The sequence below is a fragment of the Micrasema longulum genome, unplaced genomic scaffold (assembly GCF_059751315.1).
Source record: "Micrasema longulum isolate JH-2025_06_02 unplaced genomic scaffold, ASM5975131v1 h1tg000301l, whole genome shotgun sequence".
Taxonomy (NCBI): domain Eukaryota; kingdom Metazoa; phylum Arthropoda; class Insecta; order Trichoptera; family Brachycentridae; genus Micrasema; species Micrasema longulum.
In genome coordinates, this window is record NW_028277505.1 from 1,163,046 (window position 1) to 1,188,980 (window position 25,935).

General features: G+C 30.2%; 1 protein-coding gene across 1 annotated transcript in view; it reads right to left on the reverse strand.

The window, feature by feature from the left end:
• The window catches only part of kek2 (leucine-rich repeat, immunoglobulin-like domain-containing kekkon 2 protein), a 494,704-nt gene that overhangs the window by 404,238 nt on the left and 64,531 nt on the right, over positions 1–25,935 (reverse strand). The window contains exon 2 of the mRNA XM_088224643.1: positions 10,005–10,078. The gene's annotated coding sequence lies outside the window, so the exon portion shown is untranslated. The remainder of the gene's footprint in view (positions 1–10,004; positions 10,079–25,935) is intronic.

Below are 25,935 nucleotides of genomic sequence, written 5' to 3' on the forward strand. Positions count from 1 at the left end.
ATATCTTTAATGATACATTAAATAATAATAGGAAAACTGTTACGCAATTTATACAATTAAATCGTCACTCATGTTAATTAGGTAAAATAATTTGTAATAACCTGTTCGTTATAACTTTTATAACAATTATAGAATTCAATTAAGCTGGCCATTTTTTTTTTTTAAAACTAACTGAAACTTTTTTTTTCTTTATTTGAGCATGATGTGTTCACATACAATTAATGATTAATATCTAAAATAACAATTTGTTATTATAATACCAATGTCATATGTATTGTTTATTGATTGTAAACCATAATAAATAAAATAAATTAATCGATTTGGAAATGGACCCCTGCTAAGGGACTTGATTGTATAACAAAGGGAACGAATAATACACATTTTAAAGATGATATGAAAATCTAGGCATTTACAGCGCTTATGACCTGTCAATATGGTTTAAGTGACCACTTTACTTATTTTAAGGCACTCGTTATAGGAGGCGGGTACGTGCATTCTCGGACTTCAATTTTGGTTATAAAATAAAACCACTTTACCTAATATTCTCTTCGAGCGAATCAAATTTGGCTGAAGCAGATACGCAGACTAGATATAATTTTATACTTTCAACTAATTAAGTAATGCTCTCGGGAATTGAGTTTGTAAAGTATTCACCTTAATCAGCTAATACCTGGTTATGACCACCTGCATATACCTTCGTCAACGTCATCATTCCCTCTCAGCACCTTCAGGTACCAGCTCATGGACTGAGAAATATTCAACACCTTTTAGAAGAAAATTTTCATGCCAACCGTGTCGAGAATCAAACCCGAGACCTCTTCCATAGCAGGCGAACAGTTAAGAGGAAAGGCGGTGTCTAAGAATTTGTACAAATGTGTATTTGAACATTGTTTGTTTTATGTCCATCTCTCGCAAACGTCTCCCCGATAATTTGCGAAAAAGACATTTCATTTGCATAACTAAAACCGGAAAAAAAAACTACGCGCTTTTTTAGTTTTTGTGACGGTCCTAGCTCCTATAAAAGAAAATGAAATAAAAAAGACAATGAGATACGCCTATGGTAAATATGTATTGTTTGTAAAATAATCATTGCTCTTGTGCCATAATCAAGGGAGAAAATACGTGAATACTTTTGTATGAAGAAAAGTCAGACCGCCTTTCCTCTGAATGCTTACCTTCTGGAATATCTTTTCAAACCTTATATTTCCGTCTTCATATCTTACCCATCACATACCGTACACAGCTTAGCGTGCAAACATAAAAATAAAAATTGCTCGTTGTCGATTGAGAAAAGCTCCACAAAGAAGCTCTCTGTAATACACAAAAACAACCAAAAAAAATCCATCAATTTATTATATTCATCTTAATCTTTTTGGTCATTTTAAAGATTTCACCTAGAATATTCTTTCATGAGATTCAAAATATTCACAAAGTCCTATAATCGTGATCTATAAACCCAGTAAGTTTTACTTCGTTGCCGATTGAGATAAGCTGCACAAAAAACCTCTCTATAATCCACAAAAACAACCAAAAAATCCATCAATTTACTGTATCTATCTTAATCTTTGTGATCATTTCAAAGATTTAGCCTACAAAATTCTTCCATGAGATTCAAAATATTCACAGTCCCATAATGGCGACCTATAAGCCCTATACCTTCGGTGTATCGCGTTATATTCTTTGTACACTCTTTTCCTCCCATAAATCATCTCTCAGTATTTTCCTCTCGCAACAAAATACAGGGGGTTGTTTAACGGACCCATAAATTACATGAGGGAATGTATTTAAAAGTCCACACATATTTATCAAAAAGCAGTGGTAATCTGCGGGGTATTTAGCGTTATATCCCCAGAAAGAACATTTCACGTGTAAAAGGAGCAACATTCTGGGACATGTTTGATTACATTTATGTTTAAATGTTTTATTTAACCTGGCCATTACTTTATACAGTGCAAGTGTGTTAAATTCTTATACACTTCTAATAATATGATTTATAATTTTTAATTCACATTTAAAACATTAACTTTACTAAATGTTGATGAATATTTTTAATTATCTACTTACCGACTTCTCTATGTCTGTCAGTTTTATCAGGACACTAATTACACCAACATGCAAACCTCACTATACACCTTCAACATAATAGTTGTATTTCTAAAAAATAGTATCCCGTTAGTAGTAAATAGTAGTAAGCAAAATGTTGATTGTTATTCAGTGAGTAAAGTGGCCATTTAAACTAACCAATGACAAGTCATCAGCCCTGTAAATGCCTAAACTTCAATGTTCCTTCTGGAAATTGTTTTTCCCTTTCTGTTGCATTATTATATAAGATATTTTGTTGTGGCGGATACGCGTGCATTGTGCATGCAACTCGATAAACAGTGAATAAATCAAATGTGGTCAATAAATATATTAACATATAATTATGTTCAACGCTACACATTTGTACTAATAAAAGCCATATAATTTAGACATAATAATTTGATTATCCGATTAAAACTAATAGCATTGAGTTCGAATATGCACTTAATGAATTGAGTCTAATAAAAGGGCAAAACAAAATTGTTCGTTCACAGCATGATTCAGCCCGTTACTCTTATTATTCTACTATTGTCATGGTCAGCAAAGATAAGGGTTAGTCTCTTGTTTTATTGTTAATCAATGATGAATCAACATCTTCGTTTCTCTTGAATTTGTATCAAATAAACTAAAATATATTAAAAAAAACAAGACAATTGCAATTTCAAATGTTAATTCACGTGAATTTATGTTTCTAGTTTTTTAAATTTATTTCATTCAATACAATAAAAGTTCGTGTTTTTATTTTTTGATTCGCATAGTACTCTCTTTTATATCTTGAAGGTTAAGAATATTTTAAATTATAGCCCTGTGCTTGGCAACAAATAAAAATAATTTAAAAGTAAAAACAAAACCGGTTAAATACTCAAATATCATAGGCCCAAGAAGAAATATTAATAATTGTACTATAATATTTTTGGTTATATTTTACAAGATTTTAAGCTGTTTTTAAGGTACCACTTTTCTCATTATAATAGTTTTTGTGTATACATTTTTATTTATTTACTAAACATCTTATGCCTTTAATAAAATATGAAATTAAACATAAAACAAAATTCTAATACTCGTGTAATTGTCTAAATAAAATAATTTAAACGTAAAAATATTGTCAAATTTAATACATTTTTTTTTTAAGTATTCACACCCATAACTTTACCATACATAACAAAACAACAGAAGATAAAAATAATAAGTTTTGAACAAATTTTTCATGCCAACTTTTCTAGGACTTCAACCTGGACCTCAAGCATGGTAGACGAAGGTCACAGGGGTTCTGAGAGTTAATACTAAGTTATTATTTATTTAAGGCGCGTAATGTATTGGGGAAAGAGTAACAAAGAGACTAGGGAGTCGCGCCTTGTTTCGCTCTTGGCTGAGGAGCCAGCGCCAGCAGTTGCTACTAGTGTGGCTGTTTGATCCAGCGAAAAGTGGAGGTCGGTCGCAATTGTGTAGAAATGCAATCCGAGCCTATATCGGTCAGTAAGAAAATTATCGTTTTTATCGCTTATCAGCAATTTGCGTAGAATGTCAAACCAACTATTGCATTATATACTATATTAAAATCCTATATAAGTAAAAATTATTGATGGAAGTTTATTGAAATTATTTTAGAAATAAAAGACGATTGATACTATAATTCACACATTTGGAATATCAAGTGACCGGTTTCATCGCTTTCGCGACATCTTTGAGACTGATATCTTTATTATTATATTCAATATTTAACACAAAACAGGGATAGAAAATTCTAAATTGTATAAAAGTAAATTATCATTAATAGATATCATTAATAGAGTATTTCGGGTAAATTAATGAGTTGATATAATGATATTTTAATGATTTTAAGTATTGCATATACTCGTATATAGTTTTTATTGTCCCATCCCTCGTGAATTTAATTTCTGTCAATTTCTGAAAAATAAAGGGTAAAAAGTCATTAGTCAAATTATTACAATAGATATAGTCATGCGGAATACACGTGTGTTAGTTTATTTTTTAGTCTATTAATTTCGAGAATTTTATGTTTGTCAAGTTTATGGCCTTTAGGTGCAATGTGAACTCGGGAACTTTCCTTCTTAATTGTAACGGTTTTAAAAATACATGCTACGTAGGCCAAACGCGTAGAGCTTTAACGCATAAAAGCATATAGATTTACGGTTTAATAATAAAGATAATTCAAATTTGTCAATCGCTCAATAGAACATAAACATTTCTTTGATTTAAAAAACAATGTAAAAATAATTCATGTTGACAAACAGGAAATTATCGAAATTGATCAATTAAAAAATAGCCCCGACGTAGAATTACTTATTGAACAGCTTACACACATGTATTCCACATTGCTTTACCCATTTTAATAATTTTACTAATGGCTTTTTACCCTTTTTTTTTCAGAAACTGACTGAAATAAAACTCACGAGGGATGTAACAATAAAAAAATATAGATTTTATACCATACTTAAACTGATTAAAATATTATTATATCAACTCATTAGTTAACCCGACACACTTTGTTAATAATTCTTAAGACAAAAATAATGTATGGTTAATATGTAAAGCATTAACTTTGTGGTCAAACATTTAACTAAATGTTATTTAATATTTATATATAACCACTTACGCCGGCAAGTGGTCAATCGGTAAGTGGTTATATATAAATATTTAATAACATCTGGTAAAAATAGTTAAATTCAATTTAGTGTCATATAATTTTTGATTCTCCGTCCTTACCCCTGTTTTGTATAAATACATTGAATTTCTTAATAAAGATACCAGTCTCGAAGATGTCGCGAAAGCGATGAAACCGGTCAGTGGATATTTCAAATTTGTGGAGACATGTATCACTCGTATTTTACTTCTAAGATAAATTACTATATTTAATGTATATTGTTTATTTACATCACTTGTAAAAACAATGTCTCATTACTTTATTTTAAATTTCATAAAAGGCAGTAAGCCGTGTATGGTAAAAAAAATGACTTTTAACAAATATTTCCAAAAAAACTTTTTTTTTCATCCATTTTTGAATTCCATTGTTCGAATGCGTACCTACGTACACCAATTGAAAATCAATTTTTCTTCTCTTTTCATGAATGACCATTTTGCTAGTATGTGATAATACGCGTGATCTCCCATTATCCTCACTTGTCCATAATAAAATCCGTCCCAAAGGACACGAGTTGATACAAAATCTTCCTCTTTCGCATTTCTTTACCGTAAAAAATCTGTTAACAGCGTACAATAGACTTACTCCAAGAATCACTCCCTCGAGTGAATTCCTCGCAAAAAAATATTTGACGAAGTAATAGTTTTAATGTACTCGCCTCTTCCGAACCCAAATCTACCCTTAGGGAATATTGTCTAGGGTCCTGAAGATAACGAGACTATCAGCCTATCTCGAGAGATCTTGAATAATAATAATCGTAGTACAAAAATTTATTTTCTTTCTTGAAAACGAAATTATATTATGAAAGTTAGCGCATAAAAAATTCGCTCGTGCAGAAATTCGTTGAAAGTTGTTTTAACCTTTCCCGTTAAATTTACACTAGTAGATATTTAATTATGTGGAATAAATATTTACTAGTTAATATTTTCTACCTAATTTGTACGGATTTGATGAGTTGACATTTAGCAATTGCGAAAAGAAGCTGTTTTTTAACTACGACGTCACGCCATTTCTTTTAAGCTAAATTAGTTTGCTAGTTGCTGAACTTAGAACCCAGCGTGTACAACGTTACTAACGTTATTTGCTCTTAGTAAAAAAAAATACTCATTAAATACCTCTTTAATGTACGTAACCTCAAATCCATTGGCTCTCACCTCTGTTCACAGTACTCCATAGCAGGGGCGAACCGTGTGTAGAAGCGATTATGCGCAGCTTACCATTATATTTTATTAACAATAATAATGTTTTACTATAACTTTATTTACAGAAAAACAAATAAATAATTACTATTTATTTCAAATCAATCGAATCAGCAGGTTGTTAATTCAACAATGTTTGAGTATGTCCAAATGCTTACAGACTGGCTGGATTTCCTCCCTAGGGAGTTGGTCATATTTAAATTTATTTCAACAGAGAGGGAAAACATTTTTGAGAAGGGAATATGGAAGTCAAGGCATTTACAGGGCTTATGACATGTCATTAGCTGGTTTAAGTGGCCACTTTACACGCTGTCTAACATTCACCATTCTGCCCATGTTTGAACATCCACATTTCCTCAACTCTTCCATCTGTTGACTTTTGTGAAGTAAAAGAGCTGAAACCTTTATCACGGGGGTGAGATTCATCCGGCTGAACCAAATCACCTACTAGGCTACGCCTGAAAACAATTTTCCAATTTTTTTACTTCTTCTTTTACCAGGTAGTTAATTCAACAATGTTTGAGTATGTCCAAATGCTTACAGACTGCACATTCTACACATTTGTCTAAAAGATCGCATCTTGAACGCGTTCACTCTGATTTCATCCTTCTTCTGCCAGTTTCATGTTGTTGTTGAATACACACGCAAACAATTAATGAATAAATAAAAAAATTAAATCGTATAATTTCATTGTTTGTTTTTTGACTCCTTTATTTAAAACTGCTTGGTCAAAATATTTCAGGGAGAAAAACTAAACTTTCCATTATAATAAACACGGTTGTTTTTTAATCACTATATAAAAGCATTTTGATTGAATTTAAAATAAAAAACATGTTTACACGCTGTAAACATATTTTGTGTGAAGGCCGCTTCAATCTTGGTATATTAATATTGAGCCAAAGGTTTTTCTCAGTAAAATACTATATATCCATCGATACATCTCTTTTGTATTCTTGGAAAAACCATTTTGGGTAATTTCGTTAATCTTCTTCGTATGATCAGGTTCTATTCTGGAAGAGGCTGCCTCTCATTCTTTGTTATATGTACAACGGGGATGAAAATGTTTTACATCAGCCATAATGTAAAGATACCATGATCTTTTGTATTATCTTGTAGGAGGACAACATATCTGAAAGGTAGTTTTAAAAGCTAGTAACAGGGTGCTACCTATTACATACATAAAGTTTTAAAAATTTGACCTAGATTAATAAAATTATTTGATTTATGCTTCATTACTCAAAGGGTACTTTTTCATACTTCTTTTTATACCAGTTAACAATGTTTTCAGTGTGTCCACACGTTTGCAAACATAGTTAGAACGGTAAATGTTACACATAATGTTTAGTAGCCCCTTAATGCCGATGACATGTCATAAGCCGTGTCAATGCCTAGACCTCCGTGTTAGTTTCTCAAAAAGATTTTATTTTCTGTCGGAATAAATTAAAATCTTATTTACTGAATTTAATTTAGCTTTTCTATAAATATTTGGATATACTCAAAACATTATTGATTATAATAGGTTCCTATTTTTGGAGATGAATTACGTAAAGCCTTTTTAAGTTTAACACATTGTGACATTTTTAACCGTACTTAAAGTTCCATATCCCAAATTTTCCGTCACTTTTATGGGTTGAATTCTCATAATTTATGGATTTTGAACGGGAAACTAAACCAATCGTAACTCATTTTCACTTTTCACTTTAAATTTCCGAATTCGAGCCACACTATCCGAATGAAAATAATAGGTTTCCTCCCTTCGCCCACGTGATTACTCCATTTCCTGGGTCACTTTCCATTTTGTCGTAAATTCTGCCGTAATTTTCTCAAAGCTTAACATCTTTCAGGAAATAAATTTTGTAAACAGACAGCACTTACTTTTTTAAAAGGAGCACTTTTCTCACGTACGTAGTTTGGAGATAAAATTACTAAGGTGCTGGGGTACAAAGGCTTCTTTTTCGGGTTTATGTAGAGAAATATTACATTGTGATTCTGTAGCCTGAAAACATCTTAATGCTAACATTACTATTTCTTTTTATTAATATTTAACTTTACTTTCAGAAAAAACTGATAATTATTTGATGATTGACTATGACTGATTGAACCGGGTTGTGGTCTTGTGGTAGTATTATGGACTCACGGACCAAAGGTCTAAGGTTCAAACACTCATCACAACTCGATTTCCATTTTTCCATGTTATTTCCGACTTTAAAGAAATTTTCTGAAAGTTTTTATATTTGAGGTAATAAAAATAATTCAAGTATTTCTCTTTATATTTAAAAAAAAAAGTTCAACCAAGCGTTTTGTATAATTTTACAAATTGCTTACGTTAGAAATAAAAAAATACCTATTTAAAATACAACTGTTTACATAAATTGTCGTCTAAATAAATTAATCTCCTTATTTGTTTTATCAAAATGAACAAAGCTTTAATCTCTTTGTAGAAATATGCTTTACTAAGCTTTAAAAAAACCAAGTGAATATTCTTTAAAAAGGAGGACCCAACAGTATATAGCCACTGAATAGATAATACACTTGACGTCTTGACGTCACTGCGACCGGTGAAGATCTAATGTGACGGAAGGCGGTATATTTATGTACATATTCAATACTATAATAAAAACGTTAATAATATTGAATAATTTATAATTCAATGGCTAGTATAAGGCTTTATATTGATTATTATTTTATGTTAACATTCAACTGTTTAAATTTGTGTAAATATTTTTTTGTTTGAAAAATACGTATGCTTATCCTTTGGTTCTTAAAAATGCTTATATTACTTGTTAAATTTAGATAATTTATTTAAATCTTTTTTTTTGGAAAAGAAAAAAAAACCTGCTGACAACCGGTTTCGCGGTTTAATGGGTTTCATTATTTTTCCTTTTATATTTTCTGTACATGTTTATATCTTCTTCTTATTATTATTTTATTTTAATGAAGGGGAAACACACATAACAAACAATTACAGCTCCTAAATTGTTTTACAAGAAACGGCCTACAATGAGGGTAGAAACATAAAAAAAAGTGAATATTTTTACTAGCTAGGTTGGTTTCGCTATAATTTTTTATAAATGTTAAAATGTGTTTTTAATTTATTATAAATTATTATTATAAATAAATTTAAAACACAAAGCGTTGCCTGCCATCAAATTATTTTTATTCGCTATTTTTAATAAAATAATGAGACGGTTTAAACAATTTGAAAAATTAAATGGTAAGTAGTTGAAACAATGTTCTTGCTATAAATTTAAGCAAAATAAACAAGAAAAAAGAGACAAAACAAGGATATGGTGGGAAAGAAAAAGAAGGAACGTAATGAGGAGTGATGGAGGATGAATGAAGGAAAGTGGGAGTGTAAAATTGCATCTGATTTGTTGACGAGAAATAAAGAGAGAAAAAGACAAAACGTTTATTTCTTGTTATTTTGAATCAAGCTTGTAAGTTCTTTTCTCTAACTATTATACGGAGTGTTCTCTTTCTACATTAAGTGCGGAAAGGATATGATGATGATGAAATATAAAAAATGTAAATGGTAAGAAATGAAATCTTGTAATAAAAATAATTCAATATCTGCTTCTCTCAATAATTTTGAAGATTTTTCACTTAAATTTACGTACATTGTCATAAAAAAATATCAGCCTCGGTAAATCTATTATTATATTGGTCGCATATTTAGGTGTTGTAGTTTATTTCAAATAGTTTGTAGAAGATTCTGTCTTGTCGGTCTAGATGGCACATGGAATGGAAGTCTTTCAAGTAGATAAGGGGTATCAATTTTATTAATGTGTATAAAAATAACTAGTCTAACATTATTCTTCGATTTTTAAGAGTTTATTCCATAGTACTGCATACTTTCAGCATGGTTAGAGAAGTTTTAGTTTTACCGGTAGTCGACCTGTTTAAATCATTTTTGTTGGACCCTTTCTAGTCTATTAGTACTAACAATATAGTTAATTAACCAAATAGGAGTACAGTATTCTAGCTGGGGACGAACAAATGTTTTTGATATAAAGTTTTTTATATGTCTCTGCTTGTTTCAATACATAAGTGAAATGACCTACCTTTCGCCATGCGCTCGTTATGTGTCAATGATCCAATCGACACGTTTTTAGGGCGGTCAAAAGTACGTAATAACCTGAAATAAAAGAAAAACGCTTTACACAATATCTCAAATAATAAATCTTGAAAATATGAGCAATATCAGCGCTTTTAGCGAAAGAGCGGTAAAATGGTATTGTTAAGTTTGTTTGTTCGCGCCGTAAATTGCTGGAATACTTTTTTCTAGTCCGTATTGATTTCGCGAATATAATGGCAAGTTATTGCAAGCTTTGCTAGGGGAAACATATATGTATTTATACCTCGGGTCTTGAGGAAAAGACACCCGGGGAAGGCTTCGATACCGAAAAAACTTTCTGTTTTCATTTTAGCAATTTTTCTAGGTTCGGTCATTTAGCGTGACAATCATGTTGAGAAAGTTATTTTTTTTTTTTTTAATTTAAAACTTATTTATTAACGGCCGTAGCTAATTTGTACCAAATTTGTAATATAGTTGAACACAGTAAAGGGAAAGCCTAGTTCATTGATATATCGTCACACAACTTAGAATTCTTTGGGATAGATCTCTTTGCCACTAAAACAGTGTGAAATGAAGATGGATTAACATAGTTTAGCTAAAAGTCTTATATGTTTATCGTTTATATGAATATCTCTATTACCATTTTTTGATTGCTCTTGTTTGTCTTTGCTACATAGTTTTACGTTATTTTTGTTCAGTTTCTTGTACACATGTTTCTTTATGTAACTGTTACAATTGGCTTAGTCTGTACATATATATACTTATTTATTTATTATACGGCACAAGTGCTTTTTTCAATATAAATTATAGAATGATAATGAGTTCAGTTTTACAAAAATAAATAAACAATATTAAAACATGTATATATTAAAAGATAAAATAAAAGTAACAAGAAAAATATATATACATATATGTATGTAAGCATACAAAATATATATAAAAAAGTCGGTATATTATGAACATAAGATGAGTTAACAGCAGATCATTTGCATAAGTAACTTTTGCAAATTAATCCTTAATCGTTGCCATAGAACATCATAAAATACTTATAAAGAGATGATTTGAATTCACAGACTCGAGTTAAAATTGTCAATATGAGAGGTACATTCATTTCCTAGTACAGACTACATAAATAAATACAGGTAATACATAAAAAAATATGTTTAAATATAATAAAATTAACACACAGTTAATGCAAAGATTATTATAGTTTTTTATTTGGTCCCTTTAAGTCATAACTCGATAATCACAAAAGTACATCCTTTGATACCCATTTAGGTCAGTTGTACATAATTATTTTTTTCAAACCTGGTAATATACAGCTTATACAAAACCTTTTTTAAAACAATTATAAAAGAGAACCGCTGTTGCATTTTTCGTAAATAAGTTGTTGTCTTACGATCACGACGATTTATCTGACAAGGATGATTTTAGTGCACCGTTTACTATGTTACAAACACTCACCCTTCTTTGAATATCTGGTATAAAATTATGTCAAAATAATATTTGCATGTACCGAAACAGAATAATTAGCTTTATTTTTGGAACCAATAAACTCAAAGGGAATTATTAAAAAATAAATGGCAGCCTCGTGATGTTACGCTCAAGATACTTGCCTCCATCACATGGATTCCGGGATCGTTTTTCAGGGGGATGATTCACCAATGTAATGCTTAGTTTCTTGAAGTGCTAAAAAATATTTTTTTATTAAAAAAACGTTTTATTATAAATTGATTGATAATCTTATAAAATACAGTAAAATGCTAATACGAAATTCTTCATAAAACCCCACAATAATACGAAAAATTCTTCGTCGCTTATTTTACATCGTAATAAATTATATTGAGTGACATTTCAAGTCTGGAATTTTAATATGACATACCAATCTAGTCGGTAAGAGCAATAACAAACAGAATATTTACATTATTTTCTTTTTTATATTGCTAACCTTTATCAAGGGAAAACGCTTTTTTGTTTAGTAAATGTAGTTTCTGAAATTAATAAAGATTTTATTCTGGCTTTATCTTTCGTAATAAATTCTAAGTTAAAAACTAGCGAATACCCGGTATGTGTTCTAATGACACTCAAAAAATAAAATTGTTTGAGCCTTATTCATAAACTTGGTACAAACTTACGTACAGTAGTAGTATACAGATGGGAATACCATCCTTATTCTACCACTATGCCTAGACGTAACTTTATACCATGTTTATAAGTAATGCCTTCTGTGTTTTTATTCGGTTTTTTTAAGTTCTTTCATAATAATAATAATGTTTTTTTAATTCCATTTCGATTGGGTTTCAGATTATTAAAAAAAAACTGTTTCCGAAAATATGAGTAAAAATAATTAACTTTTAAAAATAACTTATCAAGATTTTTTTTCAATATTTACTATTAGGAGTTTCCCGGTAAAGATTTTTTGTCTAGCTCCGGGACACCATTTATAATGTACATATAGATGGCACCCGATAATCTAATTCGAATAGGTACTTCCATAATTTTTAAGGACGCTGCACATTGAGAACTCAAACATGTCTTGAAACTACATAGTGCATGGATGGTAAGGATTTGAGTTCTTTGTTTCCAATGATAGAAATTAATTACAGATAGAGTCTTGCTGCTTAGGAGCGCGCGGATGGATTGATTTCTAAATCCTTTACGAAATGTAAGCACGCAGTAATTTTATAATTGATGTTATTTACACATTGAAGCTAGATTAACAAACGTCTTGCAGCTACAAAGTTCATGGACGTATGGAGTTCTAGCAGCCTAAAAAACATTTTAATAAAAAAAAATACACCGAATGGAGAAGAGATTTTGTCAAGGTACATTTAATTATTTTTTTTTTTTGTTTATTCATATAAATACAAATATACTTTTTACAAAAAAAATAATAACGGATCCCTAATTCTATAAGGCCAAGAACCCTGTATTGGGATACAACATAATGCAAAGTGTAAGCGTACAAATTATTAAACATTTGCCATTAAGAAATGGATAGTAGAGGTGGGTTGCGCACGGATCGATGAGTGGATCAAGCCAAATAGGTAAAAATTTGTGAATTGTTTATGAAATTTGGTCTACAGGTCAATATTAATTGGTTATGTTTGTTATGATTATTTTGGTTTTTATTACTTACTATGTAATAAGTATAATATTAATTAGATTAATTTTCGTTTTCATTTTATTATTCTGTTAACTTTGTTAAATAACTAATTTAAGGAAGGTTTTACTTATTGTAAAATGTTTCTTTCGGCAAAGGACACCCCAGTGAGAAAACATTATTCTGTATAAAAAAAAAGAACACAAACATTGTTAAAGTATAAATAAATAAATCAATAAAATAAATAGCAAAAATTCCAATTAAAAATTGTTACTTAAACATAGATTTCAATAAATATCTGGACAACACGCTTAATAGTATTTAATTATTTACAATATCTCGCAGCAGTCTCCAGCAATGGTCTCTTTTCTTTAAAAAAAAACAAACTTGTACACTTCTCATGAAAATATGTTTCATTTTCGAGAAATTAATGTGTTCATCCAGGACAGTAAACACTCTTGAGGCCACAAAAGATAAATTTCTCTGAGCAAAAATCGTACCATGTATTTGGTATTATTAAATTACTTAAAAACCTCGTACGCGCATTCTGCAAGGATCCCCTCTTATAACTGTATCACTAAAAATGTGTCAACGACTCTTTAAAAATTCTTTATTACCTACCAGTACCTTTATAAATTAAAACAATGTCTGAAATAGGAAAATGAGGGGACATCTAAGCATCACTCTGCATATTTTTTTGTACACTTATTAAGGGGTCCGTGATAGAAGGTTTATTATTAAGTATTATTTTAAGAAAATGAAAATTTTATACCTCAGAAAACGATTATATAAAAATATATACTGGCCTATAACATGTATATAAGTGCATTATAAGTATGATTATTTATATTTATCATTAAGAATAGTTCTTTCATACATTCAGACTACGAGGATGGGATATACGAGTACATATTATGGGCCTTACTGATTTATTGATTATACGGCATAATTGCCTTTTACAATATAAAATATAAAATTATAATAAGTTCAGTTCTACAAAAATAAAAAAACAGTACTAAAACATGGATATATAAAAAGTAAAATAAAAATAACAAGAAAAATATATGTATGTCAGCATTCAAAAGATATAAAAAAGTCAGTATACTATGAACATAATATGAGTAAACAGAAGAAGTATCTTTTGCAAATTAATCGTTAATCGTTACTATAGAACATCATAAAATATTTATAAAGATATGATTTGAATTCACAGACGCACGAATTGAAAGCCTGATATAAAGTTACGCCTAGAGATAGCAGTAGATTAAGGATGGGTATACCATTCTTATTCTACAACAACTGTAATAAGGACGGTATTCCCATCCGTATTCTGGCACTATGCAGAAGCGTAACTTTATACCAAGTTTATGAGTAAGGCCCAATGTAGTTTAAGCTCAACCGTTTTGCACATTTTAAATTCGCGCATTGCGAGCAAATGAACTTAAAATATTGGACTCCCCAATAACAAATTATTATATCGCACCGTCTTTATTTTTTCACGAGTGTTTAAAATTTCAACCATGTAATTTCGTTTAGTTGCAAAATGCCAATAAAATTAATGCGTTCGATGATTGTAAAATTAACAATTTTATGTCTCGAATAAAAGGCTTATTTAAAAAATAACTTACGTAACACCAAATAAAATTTGCGATTTTCTCGCTTGTAAAGACAAAACAGGGCGTTTTAATAATTTGCTTTTGAAACCCATATTATCACACATGCTTTTTGTTGAAACGCAAATCTCATTACCGTTGTATGTAATATTAATTTTAAGCCTCGTATTCCAGTACTTTGAATATATTAGAATTTCTTTTGCGGTGTACGCATTTTGAAAATACTTAGAATAAATTATCTTGTTCAGATTTGTAATCTAAAAGGTTTTATGGTAATCATTTCTCCGCAATGATAATACCCAAATATTATTAAGTATTCATTATAAAACAATTTTGAGCCATCACACAGTAATCTTTTGTGGTTTTGATTTCCTTTCGCAAATGTACGATTTTCGAAATTAGTTTATTTTTAGATTTAACAGCACGAGTTTGCATTATTAAATTAATTACAAAATGAAAAAAACAATTATGTTATTAATATTGTGTAAATTATTGATCGAAGTTCATTGAAATTTGTAATAGTAATACAATACTTTTTAATCGAGTAAAATGGCTTATTAATATCGCTATTGCGCGTATCCAATTTTACCATATATAACACTTAAATTTATCATAAACTTATAATATTAGAAATCAAACACTGATTTGAGACTACTGAACACTTTATTTTATTTTTACAAATATAAAAAATATAAAAACAAAAACTTCGTGACAATTGTTTCGCCTCGATTAATTTACACGCTATAATTCAGAAGATTATTTTTATTTTCTACTTAAGTACCTTGAATAATATAACTATATAAGGACATTAAATCTATCTAATCTTCACATTCGTTTGAAAATACCCTAACAAGGCGAAACATTTGTCACGAAATTTTAGTTTTTTTTATATTTGTAAAAATAAAATAAAGTGTTCAGAAGACTCAAATCAGTGTTTGATTTCTAATATTATAAGTTAAAAATGGAGCTCTATAAAATAAACACCAAATCAATAAATAACTTAAATTTTATTTTAATACCATTTTTGTGCTAGCTTAATTTTCTGTTGTTGTATATTATTTCAATTGTACCTGTACGTATTATAAGAAAATGTGTTTGCCATCGTTGAATGGACTCAATAAGTCCGCAAATAAATAAATAATAAACACTTTGAATTAATTAAACAATAAAGAAAAACTGACAATAAAGGCTTCTGTAGTGTAGTGGTCAAGACGCTTGACTCACAAATGGAAGGTTCCGGGTTCAATTCCCAGTGAGAACACAAAAGTTTTATGTGATTTTTCTCAAGCGTGGGTATTCTGTGCTGCAATTCACCATGGTAATTGTTGTATATTTTAAAAACAATTCCTTAAAACCAACAATTTAAATAAATAAAAATAAGCAAACAGTAAAAAAAATAAAACTTTTTTACAGAAAAGAAAGAATATGAAACTTAAATGACAGTCTACAACGACAGCAATTAATTTATTAAACCTCAGTAGCTATTGATGCAGACATTTTTAACTGCACATTAAACAGAAAATTTCTCCATGTATTTTTTTTTTGATAATTGCTGAATAATATTGAGTCCTATTTTATTTCCAAATTATTCCTAGTCAGTGAAAAATTCACTTCCCTCTTTTTATCAATCCGATGAAGTGCGTATCATTTACTTCTAGATTACTTTCTTTCAGAACAAAGATGCTAAGGCTACCAGATTACACAGGGCTCTTTTAGACAGCTTTTCTCGTTCGGTAACGAGCAATTTTCCCGTGTATGTGGGCACCACCGAGGAAGCTTATGTCCTCAGGTGCGGAGTGCGGTATGTGGTGGACAAGCTGTACATATTGAGTGGTTTATGTAATGTGAGACGTATATAAACATATATATATATATATATATGTATATATTATGTTGTTTAATATGTGCCTGTGTTTATAAATTTAAAACTTTTGTGTTTTTTTTTTTTTTTTTAATTAGTGTTATATTTTCTCAATTTTTGAAAATTGTTTAATTTTTCATTTATTTTATTATTTTGTTTTGCATTTTTTGATTCTTTTTTATGTTATTTTGTAAACTTGCCAAACACAAGAGCCAGACTCTTTTTTGGCAAGTTCAACCTTAAGTGTTCCATTTTGTTACTGAATGTATTGTTTATTTTTGCTAATAAAGGTTTTTATAAAAAAATATAATATATAATATATAAATATAATATATAAAAATATATATGTATAGAATGTGACGCATGTGCGTTTTTCTGCGTATGCTTGTAAATGTGCAAATATTTATATATGTATGTACATGTACGTGTGTGCATTCGGAAGTTTTGTTTATTCTTAATTATGAGGAAGTTCAGTGTTATTCCAATTATTTTTTTGTAGATAGACTATTGAACTAAGCCAAATTTTTTTTTTATTATTATTTTTTATTATCAACGCTATTACTTTTTGAAGTTTTTTTTTTCTGAAATTACTCCGCATGTGATGTAAAAGGCTCTTTTCCGCTTATTCTCGGTCAGTTTTGCCGATTGGTCCGTTGACGGTAAGTAAACCGGATATCTTTCACAGCTCTCTTATCGTTGGTTAATTCATATGAACTAATGACGTCGTTCAATGTAGTTTGTATTTAATAAAATATTTTTTACGATATTTTTTATACATTTTCAAGAAACTTTTGTATAAATAAATGCTCTATTTTTTAAGAAAAACATTTTTTTTATTTTAATTTTTAATGTAATATTTACATTGTTTATTTTATTCATAAGTCTTTTGTTATTCAAAAATCTACATTTTAAATGAGTCTGTGTTTTCCGAATAGATTTAAATAATATACTAAATGTCATTTGCCAAGACATATGTATGGAGCGAGCATATTGATGTACGGTTGTGAGACAAGGTGCCTTACCGAAAGAGATAAAAAAAGACTATAGGCCTTCGAGATGTGGTGCTACAGAAAAATATTAGGAATTTGCTGAAGACTGCGAAAAAAAAAACAATGTTATGTAATATTTGTATATAACGACTTATCGACTTTTCTATGTCTACCAGTGTTAAGACGTCAGGGCACTTTTTTATATTTTTATTTATTACCTGACATTGTCCATTTATACCATTAAAGGGTTTAAATTTTACAATAAAAGAATATTTAAAAACATTTTTAAACAAAAAAAAAAAGAAGCATCGACAAACATAATGAAGATCACGACAAGATCTGAACTATTTATTTAGTGCTTGTTGAAATCGCTGTCAATTTAAACCAAAAAAGTTCAGATCCTGTCTTGAGTTAACAATACGACAAAAACGGGTCATTGGAGAATCAAGGCCATAGTTGGTTCTATGCTGATCGATGATTAGTACTTCATCACTTCTCAACCTGCGAGTCGGAATGTAAATTTTTTTTTGTCCCAGTAATGATGAAACATCGATTATACTATTTAGTATGCCAAACATATATATAGAATCAATATTAGATCATCGTTTTTGTAGACTAGATATATTTTACATCGACTCTATATCAGTATAAAAATAGTTACTTCTCTCTAGTCTAAGCATCCACGATACTTTTCAATACTTTTGAAGTATTTTTTTAAATATTATAAATAATACAATAAATAGTAAAGAAAATATGAGCCGAAGTTTTTTTGGGGTTTAGTGTTAGAGAGTGGCGTTTATTTATAAAATAAGCTTCACGAAATCATTATCAGTGAATTCAACAGATCATTTTCACATTTTCTCGTTTAATTATCGCATTTTCTCATTTACCTTGTACAGTGTACAGGACGTGCTAAAATCATATAATATGTATGATGATGAATCTAATAATTCCACCTTTCATCGCGACACCCTGTGTGATGTGATGAATACTTTATAAGGAGGGAAATATACGTGTACTGGCACACAAACTGATCATAATATTAGATTACAATTCATAATCAGGTTTTAATCTTTGCGAGGGACAGTACTTTACAATTCCCAATTTAAAAACTAATTATACTTCGAACAATCAAAGCAGTGCGGTATTGCACAACACTTATGAGGATCTATTAAGATTTATATTCCCATAAATTCAAAAATCAATTTCATTGATTGCATTCGCTAATTGATTTAGGAATTAGTTGAACTGTAAAGTTTTATAAATATTTATTATTTACGTTTAAAGGTTGGACGACCCAAAATTAGATCTGTTCTTTAAAGAGGGTTATATTATTATAAAAAAATCAACTTGCATTTTTAGATTGGGTGTTTACAAAATCATTGCCCTTTTTTTCCAAACGTCAATCATGTATTCTCCTTCATTATTTTACAAGAAATCAGTAAATAATTTAAAGCGTCTTCAACATACATACACAGCACAAATATCGTAAGCAGCTTTATTACCTCGATTGAACGCAAAAATGCTCACTTTCGTCTACTGCACATTATATTTTAAAGGCTTGTTATTATGAATAATAATATGTGTACCGTAAAAACAAACAAATCGTCTTGAAGAGCAGAACATTTTATTTCGTATGACGTATAATCATGATTCCGTGTGGTTGAAAATTTGATAAACCAACCGTATTGAAAAAGATAATTACGATTTGGTTGACAGACATTGGAAGTAAATAATCAGAAATCTAAATACGAGTATTATGAAATCCCACTGAATCATTTATAAATATATTTTTTATACATAATTGTATATTTTTTTAATTTTAATTTTTATATTAACATAAACTGTATGGATATGTATTTTTTCTTTTGGGCTATAACTGCTTTTCTACTTCTTCAATATTATTTTTATTTATGAGAAACATATTCGATAACTGTATTTGAACAACAGGCATTTACCAACATAGGAACCGATTGGAACATTGGGCATACTAATATTTCTGGCTTACCGACCCTTCATATACTGAGCCTACTCTATGTACAAGTAAAATTTGCCAGTGTTTTTGTGCCATTTTGTAAATTATGAATTGTATGTATAAATAAATAAACCTTTACCATTTCGTTTAATTTACGAGCTCATTTTTAATATAACTTATATAAACACCTAATTTAAAACGTATAAAAAGATCGTGTTCGAGATATAATTAATATATCAGCTTACAAAAAAGTATCAATTCAATGGCAAAGTGGAGCTGTTTTTTAAAAAATATTTGTTCTTTATAACAAATTACAAATTTCAATAAAAACCCAAATTTATTGAAAACCAGTCTATTCACAATCCGCACACTAAATTCTGTGAACTTTTTTGCGATCGCAGGCCCTATGACATAAAATGCTCTCCCAGGAAAAGTGTGAGAATGAAAATCATTTTCTGAAAAAAATTGAAAACCATCGTGTTCTTTAAATTAAATAAATACATAATTTACATGAGAAATTATTTAACTCAATAGTTTTTCTTTTCAAGCTTCTTTAAAGCCGCTTCGATTATATCATATAATATAGGTATATTATGTTACAAAAAATGGCAGCTTTCAAAAAGAACTGGGAGTGCGCTAGAATTAGCAGGCGCCACATTCAGCGGTATGAATGCTGTCTGGAGATCGAATATTTACTTGTGTAATAGGTGTCTCAGAAGAAATTTGGGTGCGCGGTAGTTTGACTTTGTGAGAAATGAAGCATTAAGAGAACAGACGCAGCAAACTCAAGCGGAGATAATACGATTGGGTGTCCCGTATACTTCTGAGAATTTTAACCACGATTGCATATTTTACAAGGCATCAGGTTCTTGACGACCTGAACGACCACTGATGACTGTTCGTAGGCAGTTTCAGTCAAAACTACGGTATACGAACCTGACTTAGGAAGATGCACAGGAGCTAGCAGCCGATAAAGATGCATAGAGGCTCTTTGTGGATACCATACGCCTCAACTAGGGAGTGGACATGGAATGATGATGAAGTTATTGTCCAACCAATCTTTCTCGCATACCTTTTTCACATTTGTGATTGGTTTTTATCTGAGATTCGGCGTCGAATATTAGTATTTTTACTTTATTTTATTGATTTAACTTTTTGTACAAAATATTAATTGTACATTGGCGGGCTTATTACCAAATTGCAATTTCTTCCAACCGACCAATTAAATAAATAGTTTATTTTCATCATTCAAATTCCAAAACATATTTAAAGAAAATAAAAAGTTAAAGATTAAATTAATATAGAAATAACCGTATTTACATACAAATTATCCTAAATCAATACCATTACTCAGTGGGAAGAAGGAAAACAGAAGAAAGAGGAAAGAAAGAAAGATGTTTCTTCAGACGCGATTTAAACAGAGATACTGTAGTAACATCTTTGATAGTGGATGGGAGATGATTCTACAGTTGAGCCACATGGACACTATATTAATTAGAGAAGAAAGAGAAATTGCGGAAGGGTATTAAGAGAGTGCTTTGAGAATTAGACCGAAGAGGTAAACCATGAACTGATAAACGTTGAAAAATTTTTAAGCGTGTCATCTGCAATAGTTATTGTTTTGCCTTCAGTTGCACAGTTCAATATAAATGACCATAAGCATAAATTCTGATCATTCTTCTTCTTCAACGGCTCTACAGCTCATATCAAGACTTGACCTCCGTCAACTTTCTCCTCCCACTCTTTCCGTCACCCGCTGCAACCCTCCAGTTAGATACTTCTAATAGTTGGGACGCCCTTGGTTATGCCATCTACCCATCGCAGCCTTCTGAATGCTCATACAAGACTTTAAATTATCTCAAATAGTAATAATCTAACGCATTATTTAATAATACTACATGATCCGAAAATATAGCCCTTTAGTGTATGTTTAGTGAATAAGCGTGGGTACAATCTATGAGAGTGGTTTCTAGGGAGGTTGGTATCTTGGTTCTCTATGATGGATAGAATTTTAATTACATCGTTAATACGAGTTGATCCCCACTCACCGCCGCACAGGTTCCATCTGCCTTGCAACGAGTCCATAATCCTTCCCAAGTAGTAGATATAATATGAATTGCTACACTCCCAAATCTTTTTCAACGTAGATCAGATTACCTGCCAGCATTTTCATTTGAAACATGATAATTAAAACCTTATTTCTTAAAAACTTTGTCAACGCTTTTATACAGATATCCCAAAACCCACACATTCTTGTTGAGAGCTGATATGATATCTTACTGAGAATTTTGCTTTGCTCTTTTCAGGAGAGTCACTTTTCCATTCCTCGACATAGCGCATCATTTTTCAAATATTCCTTTTGCGTTCAAGATGCTCAACAATGAGCTACCTCTTCATATAAAAAATGCATCTTCTTAAACCACCATCAAGAAATGCTTGAAACATTACTATATATCCTTAGAATCCTGATCTCCCTGTCCTAAACCAATAAAATATTATTTTACTATACATATTTTATTGGTTTCTCCTTGTTTTTTCTTTCTCTCTCCTTTTTAACTAATTATCTGATTTTATATTCATCATTTTTTATATGTAAAACATAATGTACTGTTTAAGTTAATATGTACAAGCCTTATCTCCCCATCAAAAAACAGCTATTATTTTCAATTAATCAGTTTTTTTTTTTCGTGTATGTGTCTTTTGATGTATATTTTCGTTTTTTAGTACAAATTGTTGACCAACCATTATTTTGACCAATCTGTTTTTTCGTTAGCTGGAAGACATTGCTTTTTTATTTATTTATTTATCAACGCATATAAGGCTTCCACATATACAGAGGTTATAAACAATTTACAAAAATAAAAATACAATTAAAAATTTAAAAAATCATCATCATTCCCTTTCCGCACCCAATCATGCATAGGACACTGGATTGGTACACCAATCGCAGAACTCTTTTTTTTACATGAAGGTAAGGTGATCAGTCTTACGCTTCAAGTACCAGACCAGGGACTATGAAATATGCTAGTGTGAAAACACCCTTTTAAAAAAATATTTCATATCAACCATGTCGATAATCGAACCCAAGACCTCTTGCTATGTAGACAAACGCGCTGGCCATTACACTACGAGGTCAACATACATAATACATACATAAAAAACAAATGAAAATCTAGAAACTATAATACATTCCAAAAAATTATAAAAATAATTAGCTTTTGAAATTTGGTTAAGTTTTAGCAATTTTAGTGGGCTGTTAAAGTACTTATACTTTAAACTTGAAGATGTAAATAAATAAATAAATATGCCTGTCAGGACTCTAAATGATAAAATGTCTTAAGTTTTTGAGATATTAACACTTTTATGGATTTCGTAAAAATTCACGACTCAGATCATTTTCAAAGGTGTCACTTAATGAATTTCCTTTTTTTTGGTAATTCTAAATAACCCTTCTATTGATAGCAGTTTAAAATAATTCTAATAATGCCGTGCATTTGATAAGAAAATCATGCATGTCCCATTCATGAATTAAAAACAATACCTGTTATATTTTACTCTTCAAACTAACGAATGTTTACTGATATCATATTTACATATTCTGGTGAATCATTTGCTGGCTTATTAGCCTTCAAAGTAAATGCGTTAGTTTTCGGGACAACCTGTACTGAAAAATGTCAACAATGTTTCAAAATTCACATTTAAATTTGTTTATTTCAAATACACTTCCGCCCTGAAATGCCAACGGGTAACATCGATTTATATTGAAAAGGATTAAGATATGTAGCGGTTTAAATTTTATTTTATTCATCGGAAGGATTATGTTTATACCAGCAATTGCAACACTCGCACCCGGTGAGAAAAAAGGGGTCAAAGATAAGAGGGTGACTTTTTATTTATACCTGACCAAATTGATAATTTTATTTACTTATTTATTAAATGCTCAAAGTAATAACACACCACTGGCCAATAGAGTCGCCCATGTAGACAAAAACCATTCTGTAAAAAATAATTAATTACAGCAATACAACGAAATTTGGGTACTTGGGTCGAGAATTGCAAACGCAAACCAAAACCTTCCGATACACATTTGTTGTTAAACTAAAAACCAAACCAAAGTTTTGTAACGCTTTTGTTCTATGCAATAGAGCTAAAGGACTTCTCTAGTGAATTATTACTCTGAGATTAAATGTGTTTTTTTACATAATATTTCTGTGAATTCAAAGCATAAATCCTCGACCTTTCGCATTATTTGACGATTTTTCTTTGGCAACATCTGTTGATATTTTAGTGATTTTTTTTTACATGCGATTTATCATTCTTATTCTATTTCAAATAACAACTTCTCTTCAAATAAACCTAAACAAAGAAGCACCTGATTTAGCTAATGTAAAATATGACCTAAATATCAAGAGAAGTTATACGTTGTTTGGTTTAATACAAGCAACATAAACTTTAGAGAAGCTAAAGCTAACTGTTCCTTAAACTAATGAAATGTCACATATAACTCACTGCAAAGCATCAGAACGTAAATGTGGTTTAAAAAATCCAATTATTTCAATTGTAACCTCTAAATTTTATGAAAGATTTGGCAAGTTCACCCAAACAAAAGAATTTCTGCCATTTAATATTAAAAGAAAATAAATCACGTTTGCTCATCCGTGCCGAGGACACTAAACTTTTAAATAAAATATAAAATATTAACGAGTGTACAGACAGAAAATTTTATTTGTACAAAATATCAACGCAATAATAGAAGTTGTTTTAAAAGCCATATTTTTTTCATAAGTTTTCTCTAAACACATTATATACTCGAATTTTTTGTAAAACTTTTAGATCTAATGAACCTATGCAATCTTTAGGTTACGGATTTTAAGCGGAGCTTTTTGCACGTGTGATGTCATTATAATGCCTTCGTAGTTTTGAAATTTTAAAATAGTTACGATCGAATTAAGCTGATATTAAGTGATTCTACGTTTCAGGCAATAGAGTTGAGTTTTCATGATATTTATTTAATAAACAATATTTTGTCATTATAATGCCTTCGTAGTTTTGAAATTTTTAAAATAGTTACGATCAAATTAAGCTGATTTTAAGTGATTCTTCGCTGTAGGCAATAGAGTTGAGTTTTCATGATATTTATTTAATAAACAATATTTTGAGTTTGTTTAAATGTTTGAAGACAAGAACTGGACTTAACTTCCTGGAAAGTTATCAAGAATAACATATAAAAGAAGATAATTTTGAGAAGGGAATGTAACACGGTGTGTAAAATGGCCATTTCACCAGCCAATGATCGGTCAAAAGCCGTGTAAATGAATAAACTTGTTTATTATATTTTCAAAAATATTCTCCATCTCTGTTGTAATATGTTAATATTTCGATAACGTTATTTGTTTAAATTAACAGTTTTGATAACGTTAAGAATTTTGTATGAAAATTTAATCATATTTTTTAAATAAACATTGCCAGTAATAAGATGTGTTAGGAAAATGGTAAATGCTGATTACCTGGCAACATGTAGACTAATTTTTATTAGATCACATTGATAGTCAGATGGCAAAAGGGACCATCTGTAATTTTCAAAAATGTTCAGGAGAGCTGAAACACGTCTCGATTTCAAGACTTTAATCCACAAACTAATATATTTTACTGTTGTTTTTCAATAATAAATTACCATTCTAAAAAACGCTGATTTTTATTTTTTCTGCGTGTATTTACTGAAATATTAATTAAAGCTTTTGAAAACTTAAACATGGACAAAAATACAGATGGTCCCTTCTGCCACCTGACTACCGAAATTTACTGAAAGTGACTAGTATTTCTGTAATGGAACTTTGTCTTATTTGATTCCCCTATTTTAATATCTGTTGTTAAATAAAGTTAGGAAATGCCTTTGGTCTCGGCGGTAGTTTCCGGGCATACATTTACCTGTCATACCTTAACGAGACCATAACCTCGGCTCCTGGAGGACTGAGTCACCTTCTCAATTTTTTAATTCTCGTTCAGCGCGTTCATGTCACGGGAGTGCACTTTTCACTTCAGTAGACCAAAGAGTTTAAGTGGCTAAGTTCGGGTAAAGACCCAGCATTGCGTGGTAACGCGATCCCTAGCCCAGGGATACGGGTAAAGACCTCGACAGCTGTGATGGCGGAGATCAAATGCATCATTGCGTGGAACAAGTGGAATGGGGACCAATCTTCTCTCAACCCGGACATAATTCTGGCTATGGGCTGATAGAAGACAGTGGCGTTGGGCAGGACGTTGTGTTGGCACAGCGCGGGTTTAAACTGTGCAACTCGGTTATAAGCTTAGACTATACCCTGTCTGCGTAATCTATAAGTGTGAAAGCACTACAATTAATGATACGAATCATACG